This window comes from Episyrphus balteatus, chromosome 4 (genome assembly GCF_945859705.1).
Source record: "Episyrphus balteatus chromosome 4, idEpiBalt1.1, whole genome shotgun sequence".
Classification (NCBI taxonomy): domain Eukaryota; kingdom Metazoa; phylum Arthropoda; class Insecta; order Diptera; family Syrphidae; genus Episyrphus; species Episyrphus balteatus.
Genome location: NC_079137.1, coordinates 33,506,503 through 33,519,395, shown reverse-complemented (window position 1 = coordinate 33,519,395; position 12,893 = coordinate 33,506,503).

Here is a 12,893-nt window from a genome sequence, read left to right as displayed (position 1 = left end):
AAAAATGACCTATCCCATTATTCACAAGGATTTATATAAATGTGTATCCTATTTGAATGATTTTAACCCAGTTTTTATAGAATTTCAATATTTAATAAGCCTCTGTGTGCGAGTGTGTAATCAATTATGCACACCACAAGTTCGCCTTTTAACCCTCTTTTCCAAATAAACCTTCTCAACTAGAAAGGTTCATATAATACTCTTTGTTGGTCTTATTAAACTTCTGATGTCCTTTTCTGCTCGAGGAATGGGTAATTTTTTTTTGTTTGGGAAATTTGTCGTTAGCGAGGACACATGACAGGTAAAAAGCATTAACTTTTATTTGGACACCCGCAAACAATCGAAAGCACTTTCAACCACCCACTGCTGACTGACAGGAGACTGTTTTTAACAAGAGTACCAACAATTTTTCCTAACCGAATCCTTCTTTTTCACTCACCCCTTTATTTTAACCCCGGTTAGATAGGTAACATGCATCGATGCTAATGGATCAGAAATTAAATCAAAAGAACAACACAACGAACTATGGAAAACGGACAGCCAGGAATTCAAAAAGTCTCCTCCGAAACTCCGGGTTCGTTCATTATTTATGCATGCATCGTGTCGACGACATTTCGCTCGCCCGTCGTCGTCCATGTCCAAAAAAGTAAGCAAAACCAGTACCAGTACCTATTCCGTTACTCACTCGTACCCCTAAAATATTCAAGTCAAGGACGATGATGGCCAGGCCATGGTACACACGAAATAAAGAGCTTTATGGAAATTTTGTAACAAAACTCCAAGTCCACTTAAAAAAAAATGTGCACACCAACCAAGAGTAACATTCAAATAGCTTACCTAGCAATCTATCGCTACCATAGTTACTTTTTGCATTGTTTTGGAAAGACAACAACAGGGGGTAGGTAAAACTCGTTTCCCTTACTTTTACCAACCACTTTTTTTTTTACAAAATTTGCCTGCGAGCTGCTATTTTCAGAAAAAAGAGTTAAGTTATAAACAATGTTTCGGTTGTCAACGTTGAAAAGTCAGCTAGTGACATAGAAATGCATATGAACACGCCTCATTTACCAATACATGGAAGAAATAGGAGGAGTTTATGTTGGTCATGCGTACTGTAAAGTATATAGAAGAGATAGGGTGCCTTTGTATACTAAAGCATATTTACTGACGAATGAACGAATCAGAACGGTTTATATGTTTTTCGGAATATTAGTATTGGTATTGAGAGAATTTTATTTTGCTACATAGTGAGAGGGAGAGAGTAATGTTTTTGTTTGTTATTATTTTTTTAATATCCTCTCTTTGCTCGTAAAATATACACAAAGTCTTTGATTTTGTTTACCGAAACAACTATTAGATCTGATATTATAGAATATTAAATAGTTTCAATTAATTTCGGGCCTATAGAAAAAATGGGTAATTAGTTTGCAAAGAAGGTATTATTTGAGCAGAAATAAACATTAGAAATATGTAAGATGTAGAAATGACAAGAGCAATTGAGTAAGGTGGCTTACTTTTGATAGAGTACTAGGTAGATGTTCTACTAGTTACAGCGAAATTAACATATTTTATCGAAAAGCGCAAACAGCTTTAAAAATTAAAAAAAAAATGTCTAAGAACTTGCTGACGTACCTACCCACACATTAAGTCTTCTGGAGAACGACAAAAAGCTAGAAAATACCAAAACTATTACCATTATTATGATTACAAATATCAGTTTCTAATTTTTCAATAACTTATGAATATACACAAAGTTGAAAATTCTCTAACAATGATTGTTAATGTTGGACCTTGAAAACAGTTAGTAGCTATTACAGAAGTGTTTCGATACATTCGTATCGAAAAGTGGTGAAATGCTATCGGAACAACATCAATTGCTTTCAGTTCACGAACAAGGACATAATGCGTTTAACTTTAAAATATTATAAAAATGACGAAGATTTTACTTAAAATTAAGCCAAAGCCTAAATTGTTGTATCGCCCAAATACACGAAAAAAAAATTGTTCGATTTCACAATAAAGTTAAAAGTAAAAACGATTTTTTTTTTAATATTTTAAATAGCTAAAGAATCAGCGTCAGGAAATATTCAACAGGCAACAAAACCACTTAGTTGCCAATTTTTTTCGATGAAAAAAAAAAATTAATTTGTAGTACGACTTCCTATGAAAGAGCAAGGCCTAGCGACTAACAACTTTCAGCCCATTCTTGAGTGCTTAATTAATTTGTAAGGATAGAAGGGACTCAGAATTTACTGCCGAAAAAGCATGCCACTGGTACTCTTGGAGGCTTTCTTAATTTCCCGCTGGGATTCGAACCCAGACCTCTGGCGCGAAAGGGGTACTATGGGATTTTCAATGAAATTACCTAAAAATCATCTTAAAAACTAGCAAATACAATGTTAAAAATATTTTCGTGAAAATGAAAAAACCAATAAATGAATGTTGGTTGGTTTTTGCTTATTTTTCGGGTTGACATTATGTTTAAATTCCTTGATTTTAGAACTAGAAAAAAGGTCAGTAAAATAGTGGCTCTTGGAATTTCAAACAAAAAAAAAAAATTAGTCGTAATCTCATAATGTCTGCTTTAAGAGCAGACGGTTATTTTGCATACAAGTTACAACAATTTATAAATTTTGCTTGCATACAAAAACGGTTGTGATGAAACTCCTCACAATTTCGAAATATTTTAGTTAAAAAAATACTTAAATAGCAATAAAACGGTTTCAAGTCAGAGATTTCGCACTGAAAAGCTAAAAGGTCTACTGTTATGTACTGAACATTCTAAAACAAAATTAATATGCAAAATTACTAAACATGTTTTGAAAAATTAAATTCTGACCTTTGGAGATCTTCGGTTTATAAGATTCGTCTTCAAAAAATTAAAAAAAATGCCTCACTTATTTTTCTTTTCATCTTTTTCTTCACAATTGATTGCTAAAGGTTTAAGGTGAGTTTCCGTAAACATGCAGCTTTTAAAGTGTAATTCTCTTGTCACATAATCATCAAACATATATTCTGGTAAACAGCATTATTAACAACACATTTTTTTTGTAGAAATCACCCAACAACCAATGTTGTCAGTTTAATCAAGCAATGGTAGATTTTATCCCATAAAATGATTCATCACCCTGAGTCTGAGTTCGATTCCCAACTTCCAATCACCTAAAATAATGCTTCTGGCGAGGAAACGAGAAAGCCTGTAAGAGTATTATGAAAAAGTGCATTTATGCTCAGCCGTTCGGATCCGGTCGTAAATTGTAGGTAAAATATATTGAAGAAATAAACTAAGTTGCAAGAAACTGCTTAATAATTCTTATTTTAACTTATTATTCGATATAAAGACAACGAGTACTACCATAGTGACTGCTTTTTATGTATCACACATTTTTTAAGACTAATTTCCATTTTAGCATTTAAAGAATATACCTATTTTGTTAGGAAAAGTCTTGATAAGCAATTGCAAATTCGGCGAGTGACTCTAATTCTTAATCAAATTTATATTTGAAGCAAGTTACAAACCTGTTAGTCGTACTTTAATGAAATAAGAACATTCAGGACTTTCACAATCCAATTAAGTGATAACTCGATTCACATACTTCACATTTATTTAAGTGTATATTGATATTGAATAACTAGGACAAAACTTTACACAGCGATAAAAGGCTTACTACTAAAAAACATTTTGCCAAGAATCATCAATATATTTGTATTTACACAGAACAATTTATAAAAGACATTGTCATATGTTACATAATAATGTCTTCTTTTCTTTAATTATTTTTTAAACATCTTTTAAATAAGACTTCTTAGAATATTTAAAGGAATACATAAAAAAATATACACATACCTCCCATTAAGAATCAACCTACCTGAAAACAATATTCTGTTAAATTGCAGGTAGCGAATGAAGCAACAAATGACTCCCATATTTTATATCTAAGGGATTTTTTTTTATGTTTTTGGTCTTTCCGCTTTGTTTGGACAACTTATATACACATTCTGCAGAAGAATTTTCAAATAATAAGAAAAAAATAAAAATCTTGTAAGTTTTCAGAAAGAGAATTTTTCAATAAGTTGTAGCTACGACTAAAAAATTTTTCACATTAACTTATTGTGATATTATTACTTTCTGGTCAAATTTTATTAGGGTGGCAATTTAAACAAAAAATTGTCTCTATTGAAACTGTATTACTGTTTCCCAAAAAGCTTCTCCTTTCTAACAAATATTTTCTGTATTTTGACAAACATTGTGAATAGAGAGTGATTCAAAATTGATTGAAAAAAAGTCTATAACCCCAAAGTCCTTATTGCCTTAAGTTAACTCTCCCTCTCCCCCCAAAGCTTTTATTACTATTACTCATCTCGTAACGTCACAAAAGTCTGTCTAAAAGTCATTACTTGACTAGAGTACGCCTCTGTTGTATTCAATTGTTGCGATAGCAAACATTTAAGAACTTGATTTTGTATCCCCAGAGACTGACATAAGCCTTTTTTGCCCTAACAGCATTTACCCTTCTTTATTTCTACCTACACAAAAAAGAAACCCAAACACCCTCTCTTGGTATCCAAAGTTAAAATCAATAACATTATACCTCAAAGAGTTTGTATGAAATACAACTGAAATAGACGATTAAAGGAAAGAGTAATATAAATTAGTTGATATACAAGACATAATATGATGAATTCACATTTACACATGTTTCTATTTTTTGTATCGAAAATAATCTTAATTACAGTTTAATTCTAATAACAACTGAAAAATAACAGAAAAATTCAATGAGGGCAAAAGCAAGTATATGCTGTCGTCAAAAAAGAACACTCAACATCGACGCATTGGACAAAACGTCACTATCGACACTTCGACAGCCATAACTTCGAATTAGTAAAGGACTTCGTCTACCTGGGCTCCGCTATAAACACAGACAACAACATCAGCGCTGAAATCAAACGGAGAATTACAGCAAAGCCCTCTCTCGAGCAACTAAGGTGTCCCTGTATAAGACCCTTATCATCCCAGTCCTGCTATATGGTGCAAAAGCATGGACTTTTAAAAAAAACATCTTGGATTGCTTCGAGAGAAAAGTTATTCGTGCGATTTTTGGTCCCGTATGTATTAATGGTGATTGGAGAAGAAGATATAACAACGAATTTTACGGGTTGTACAAAGATACTAACCTAGCCAAAAGAGTGAAAGTGCAACGCCTGAGATGGCTAGGTCACGTTGAGCGCATGGACAACAATGCTCCGGCCCGGAAAGTTTTCGACTCCAACCCAGAAGGACGGCGCAGTAGAGGAAGACCTCGTCTGAGGTGGCGCAACCAAGTGGAAGGGGACCTCAATCAACTTGGCGTGCGAAACTGGAAGCAGCGAGCTAAAGATAGAGCTGGCTGACGAAGCTTGTTGGTTGAGGCCCAAATCCACAGCGGATTGTAGCCGCCTTACGGCGCTGAACAGAAAAATTTAATTCCATTATAATGCTTGACATTACTTCATACAAAAACACTTGAATAATTAACAATAATTTAATAATTAATGTTTGACGAAAAATTAAGATGAGCATTGGAATGCTTAAAACTTAAATTGTCCCGTTTTAAAAAAGCAAACAAGTTTTCAATTTTTTTTTCTTCTTTTATGGTCATTTCTTCGCGATAAAAAACTCTTAAACACTTAAGTACAACAATATGGCTTACAAAAAAAAAATACTATCAATTTTTTTTTCAACATGATGGTCGAAAAATGGTGACTAAAATGACCATTTGGATACAATGTTAAAAATTAGAACAATTGTTATCAAAACTATGTTAGAAAAATAATTTTCGTTTCATTGTTCATATTCTTCATGTCGTAAACGACATTACACATTTCAAACAAAATTTTTATGCAGAAGCGTTTTAATAGTATTAAAAATAATAAATCTTTGGCAAATTTTTTCAAAAAAAAAAATACCTTTTTGATTTTTTCTTTAAATATTATTTTTTTTTTTTTAGAAAAACTAACATTTTTGAAAACGGGTCGATGAATTTTTTTTGAAACATTCGTTTGTGTGAGAGGATCGCCTCTCTCCTCATAAGGTTAGAGGTTAAAATTGTTGTCCAATAACAGATAAGTTGATACTAAAAATGAATAAATAGTGTTGCCACAAATGGAAACTTCTTTGTGGCAACCCTATTTAAAAGCAAAGATAGTCACATAATTAATACTGTCACATCTTTGTTGTTTGGTCTCAGAAAAGAAAATTTTTAAAATTCCAAACAAAAGTCTAAAAATGTGGCAACCCTATTGAAATGAAAATAAAACTGCAAACAATTTTCTTTTAACAAAACAGTACAACTACACTAATAAGCTAAACTATACACCAAACTTTAGCTGACTCTCTCTTCTTACTAAAAAATGAAGGGTGCTACCCAGGGTTGGACTGGTTCAAAGCGGCCCGGATTAGAAAATGATAAAAGGGGCCCGCCACCGCTGCTTCATCCACGGAACTAAAAAAAAGTTACCTACAAGCTACAATAGATACCAAAAAAAATTTGAATTTTTGTTTCGGCTCGGATACCCCATACCCTTTTATTTATTTTGGGGCCCTTGTATGGAAAACCTCTCAAAAGATCCCCTGTGATTTTGGAATTGAAATAATTTTAATTTGTATTTGGAATTTACAAAACCCATTTAATTTTTACGGGGGTCCATTAATGTTAGGTACAAGCAAGACCCGAGGACAAGTACGGTACGCGATAACCCCTATAATTTGTATCTTTTCTGTTTCTGTTGATTCAAGTCTTTAATATAGATATCTTAGGTGAAAATAAGGAAACGGAGTGCACGTCATAGGTATCTGTTTGTTTCGTTGTTTATTTCTTACATCCTGTTTCTTCCAATCAACAATCTAGCGTGGAGCCCTGCCATATGCACGTGGGGGGCCCGGGACACTGCTCCGGTACAAGGGTATGCACAATTGTACCCCCCTGGGGCCCCAAACCTTTTCACTTCTTATATAATTATAAATATAACTTTCAAATAGTTAGAGTAAGGGCCTGCATTTGTTAATCGGGCCCATTTTCTTTGTTTGTAATCTGTATTTGTGCTTGTTTTTTACATGTTCTTTATGTATTTTTATTTTGTAACTATGGGATACCTAAGGGCCCGGGTGGCAATCGCCAAGTCAGTTATATGGCTAGTCCGACCCTGGTGTTACCTCTTTAATACAGACAAGTACTCGGCAACCATACGCAAATGCAAAAAATCACTAGAAATACTACTTTTTCAGCCAAAGTGTTAAAGAGGTTAAGGCCAAAACATATGTTCATCAGATAATAGCTAAGACTCTCTTCTATCTTCAAAATGTCGGGTGTTTGTGGGTAGATGTTTAAATCTTCAACAGATTCTATGCTATTTTAATTTTTTTCAGTTTCACAAAATTAAAATTTAGCTTTTATAGAATCTTATTTATTGAGTGATTTTAGTGCAATCAAATACTTTAGGCAAAAAATCAAGTCGATCTATGATCAGATTAAACAAACTTTACATATAGGTGTTTTTGTGAATTGAGCAATAGTAGTTCTAAAAGTCCAGAAATATCTATTTATCAAAATGAAAATTTAAACACTTCAAGTGCTCAATCATCTTAATCAATCAAAAAAAAAAATGTGAAAACCAGCTTCAAGTACAAATTTACATCCCTTTTCTCTGTTTCGTCATTGATTTTATAAGACAACAAAATCCCCATTCCTCATTTTTGCTTAAATAACTTCTACCTTAAAACCACTTTCGAAAATTGTATCATAATTATTACTCCTGTAGTTTTCTTATTGTCACCTTGAGAACCCTTGCCACTTGCCTCACTAACGAGACAGCAATCATCCCCACCCTAAACTTCCTACCGAAAATAAGAAGCTTGACTAAATAGACAATGAGAAAGAAAAGTTACAAACTCTGGACTGATAATAGTAATTAGCCTCGATGTATTTTACATTAACTTATTTAAAATCTCATTCAAAAATTCAATATGAAACCGAAGAGTTTGGAAAAGTGCGACTGAATTTTTAATTCTTTGTTTCTTTTTCCAAAACAAAAAACATTTTGATTGAGGTGCTTGCTTGCTGTGAGATGCTCTGATGGTCCCGGTGTCACTCATTCACTTTTTCCCCTGACCTTTTTTTTTGTGTCTGTGATGTTCTATGTCAAAACAAAGATTAGAAAAGGGAGATAGATACACACCATTATCTCAAATGAGTCATTTTTAAGGGTAGATTGTTTCATTTCGTATATATTTTTTTGTTGTTTTCTCGGAAAAAAATTATTGTCAACACGTCTGAGTTTCTGAAAGGAGAATTAATACCAATTTTTTTTTTGAAATCTCTTCTATTTTAAGGGAAAAAATACACATTTTAAATGTACTTATATGCGATTAACAGTTTAATTAACTTTGACTGACAGATTGCGCGGCGTTGATTGACAATCACACACAAAAAAAAATGGCGCCCAATTAAAGTGCTTTTCCAAAAACTGACACGAGTAAGGTTGCTGGTAGGTATTTTATGAAAATACAGGTTAAAAAAGCTAAGAAGAAGAAAGGGTTGGTAGAAACCTGATGGTGAATTATTAATTCGCCCACAAAGCTACATTCAGGGTGGAGGCCATTATCGAAAAGACCAACTCGTGATATCAAAAGGTTTGTTTTGTAATACTCTGTGATATCTATACCTCTGCAACCCACATGTCGACCTATGGATTAACAAGCATTTGTATACCTTCGAAACATGTAACATTTTCTTCTTCTAAAGTCAAATCAAAGGAAGACCAGAGATGTTTTTAACTCCCAAAAAATACTAAAAATAAAAATCTCGTCTACATCATGAGTGGCTACTGTCCTCGCATATATCCTTGTCAACGTCAACATTTTATACCTTTCATAGTCGTTTTCGTTGTCGCCACCACCACCACCATTACCACAATGTCAAGCGCCACCGAAGAAGGATTTAGAGACGAATGATAAAGGAGAATGAATTTTAAATCACTAAAAGAATAATTGTCCTAAAAAAGAGGTCCTTTAACAAAAATTCATTGGCATTTTTTTTTTGTTCTTCTTTTCAGTCTTACTTCACAATTAATTATGTCCACCTTAATTGTTGTATTTAAAAGTGAATAAGGAACCCAATGATCTTTTTGATTTTGTTTTTTTTTTTCTTTTTGGTTGACAAGTGTCTAGGAATATTGAAGAAGTCAATTAATCTTCATCAGCTGCTAGAATAGCAATTACGACACCATGGCACCTTGAAGACTGACAAAAAAGATCGACCCCTTTGCATCATTTATTTGTCTTCATTCAATTTCAACATCAATAAAAGGTTTTGTATGATTCCAAATTCCTACCAAAAGGGCGAGATATGTGTTTCATAAAAAAAAAAATACACCGAGATTATTATCAATTACGATAATGGAAAAGAATCTCCTTTTCATCACTAAAAGACAGGAAGATTTTGCTTCTGATTGAAGAAATTTACCATACCTATGCATCATAGTGTAGGCTAAGTTCTGAAGTAAAGGTGTCCGAGTAATTAAGGTTTCCATTTCGAAACATAGAAAACACATTGTAAAAAGAACAACAAAACATACATCGTGCAGAAAATGAAATTGATTTTTTCACGTTTTACATCAACTGGTTTGCCGTTGTTTGCTCAGAAATGCTCAGAAGAATGCAAACGATCAACAAACCTCATCAAATATTTTTGTAGAAGCTGCAACAGATTTAATGATTGTTCAATTCTTAAAATGATATCCACGGAAACAACCAGAACAAATGTACTGGCAGAGAGACGAAAAATATTTTTTTCCAAGTCCGTACTGCAGCACTGATAAAAGTAAAAAGATGTATCGAAATTCGTAGCTTTTGAAGTTTTGAAAATGGTAGACAGAGAAAAATACGGCCACCTAAAAACTAACAGATTGTGTTATTATTTTTCTGCACATATTTTTTTATGAGGAAATCTTATTAAAATCAACGATTAATAAGGTTTTTCTATAGGAATTTCTTATATAAAAATATATAGAGAAAATATTCTTAAAATTTGTGTGAAAAGTTATTTTTTTTTTTCAACTTGGCACTAGAACAAAAATCGCGATCAATATTTTTATAGCAGGTTGGTTCAGGTGGTAAGGTGTGCGACTAATGATTTGAAGTTTTCGGTTCGATCCCCGGCCTAGTCGCCGTTTTTTTCTTTTTTTTTTTTTTCTTAAAACCCTTCAAGTGCAGATTTTAAAACAATAAGGAAAACCTGATTGTTTTAATTAGGTTTCCTTTATGGATGAAAAACATAGAGAAATCTAATTGTTTTTGTTTTATTTTATGTGGTCTATTTTTCTCTGTGTAGCAAGAATCTGAAGCGGGTATTTCGATCTAAATTCTGTGTTGTGTGGCTAAAGAAAATATTTCTGTGTTTTTTTTTTTTTTTCAATACGAAAGCATACCCAAAAGTGGGAGTGTAATAAATGGAAATGTTGGATAGTTAGAAAAAAAAGATTGTAAAAATAGCGAAACAAAAATTAATATAAACAATATTGCGAAAGTTACACTGGTAAACTAAATTTACATTCATATACTGAAAGTCTTAGAGTTGCTGAACTCGAATCCGAAGTCCAAAATATTCTCCGATTTGAAATATTAGATACGATTATAAAATGCAAAAAAAAAAAAGTTTTTTAACTGAATTAAAGGCACTGCTAAGACGTCCTTTAAAAAAGCTCAGTAGGGCAACAAAATGGTGGATAAAATAATATAAAAGGATTCAATACGGAAAAGTTCACATTCCCATTAGATTAAGAAAAGTAAATATCTTTTAATTTTACCTAACAAAGGCAAAACGTAGGTTTTGCCAGCTGAAAAAAAAACCTGGAAGCTAGTTTTTCATGAAAATACATAGACTCCGCTGACAAAAAAGGCACGAAATTTGGTAAATGTAAATAATGTACCTACATAATGAAAAAAAAAAAATGATTTGTATAAAATATTCTTTGAAATCAAATAAAAAAAAAAAAACCGTTCTATGGCAGATACGGTAAATGATTTTCGAAAAAAATTCACCAAAAGATATACCTCGTTTTAAAATTGAAAGTGGACAGTCGCCAAACAGTGCCACATACCTACCGAGTATTGTAGCTTCATATACAAATTGACAGTTTGACAGACAGACGGACTGGCGGGACCTACTTTTTTGACATTCTCTATCATCGTAATGTCACGGCTGATTGTTATCTCAACTTTTTTTAATTGCCGTTTACTTGTTGAAGTAGCAAATGCTTAGATTTTGTTTTGAAACTTTCGAGTGAACTACACAACCATCCAGGAGTTTTCTAAGAGTCTTTCACATTCTTTTAGTCTATTGAATATACCCTTTTGAATGGAATAAATTCGTTCAAGAGCTTTTATTGCTGAATATGATTCCTTGGCATTAAATGCTAAAAAATTCTTGCATTTCTGAGAAAACGGCAACACTGGTTGGTTTTCAGTTTTTTTTTATTTACTTTGAAATGGTTCAAAGACATTTTTATAGCAAATTAAATTTTCTATCAAGTTAAGGTGGTAAACAAAATTTTAAAAATTAGTTTTCACAAAAAAAAAAATAAAAATAATTGAGGATTTCTTTACTAAATATATCAGAGGCATTTGTTGTATGAACCCGGTACGTCTAAACTTTGTACTAATAAAATAAATAAGAGGTAAAATACTTTGATAATAATATGCAAACTTTAATTTTTTTGTCAAGAAACGACAGAAATGTAGCTTTTCAGAATTAAGCACAGACCTTGAGGGATTGATTTTGATTTTGTTACCACCTTAACTTGATATAAAATTTAATTTGCTATGAAAAGTGTCTTTGAACCATTTCAAAGTAAAGCTTGGTTTTCGAGTAAATAAAAAAAACTGAAAACCGATCAGTGTTGCCGTTTTCCCAGAAATGCACCAATGGATTTAGTAGCATTTTTGGCTGGAGTATACTCTTAAACAAATTTGTTCTATTTTTAATCTGGAGCTCCGGTCTATCAAATCGACTATTTGCTGAAAAAAAGCAAAGAAAAAATGAACTAAACCTACAAAATATTTCTGACACTAAATAATCAGCTATAAATTCCCGGGTGTGTTTTCAACATCCATGTTTAACAAAAAAAACTATATGAAACGCTATGGAATCAACTGAAAGCGTTTTAGGAACACCGCAGGAACGAACAACTTTACTGCTATTTTCAGCAAAGGTATTACAATGATTTCAATATTCTGTGGCGCGATTATTAGTGCGATGGACTGTAATGCCACAGATTCCGGGTTCAAATCCACTATACCACTTACACATACAAAGCCCCATGGCTCAATCATTGTGTTAAAAAATTGTTTTTTTTTAATTTCAGCAAAGGAGCTATTAGAAACTTCTGAACCAGTTACTTATTTCAAAAGACTATAAGAAAATACAAATAAGAAATGTTTTACGAGGAAAAACATGCGACAGCGTTACGATACTTAGTTTATTATTATTTTTCTAGACAAAAAAAATGACAGGTGGATTGTGGTTTGAAAAACCCACTCAAGGATTAAAGTAGCGATAAGCTGCTCGTGCTTACACTTTATTTCGTGCTTTTTTTTTTCTTTAATCAGAATCACTTTGGTGGAACAAGCTGGTAGCGGCAGGCACCTGCTCTGAAATTTAACTGACTCTAATAAGCCACACAATCTGTTGATTGTTTCTCTTTTTCAATCATCAATTTTCTGATATAATCAAATTGAGAAAGAAAAAAACAAAAAAAAAAAAGAAAACTCTGACCATAACTAATGAGTGTGAGCCTTTTTTTTTTGTGGCTATGGGTCTGACAAGTCCCTAATCTCTGAACACAAAAAACACACAATC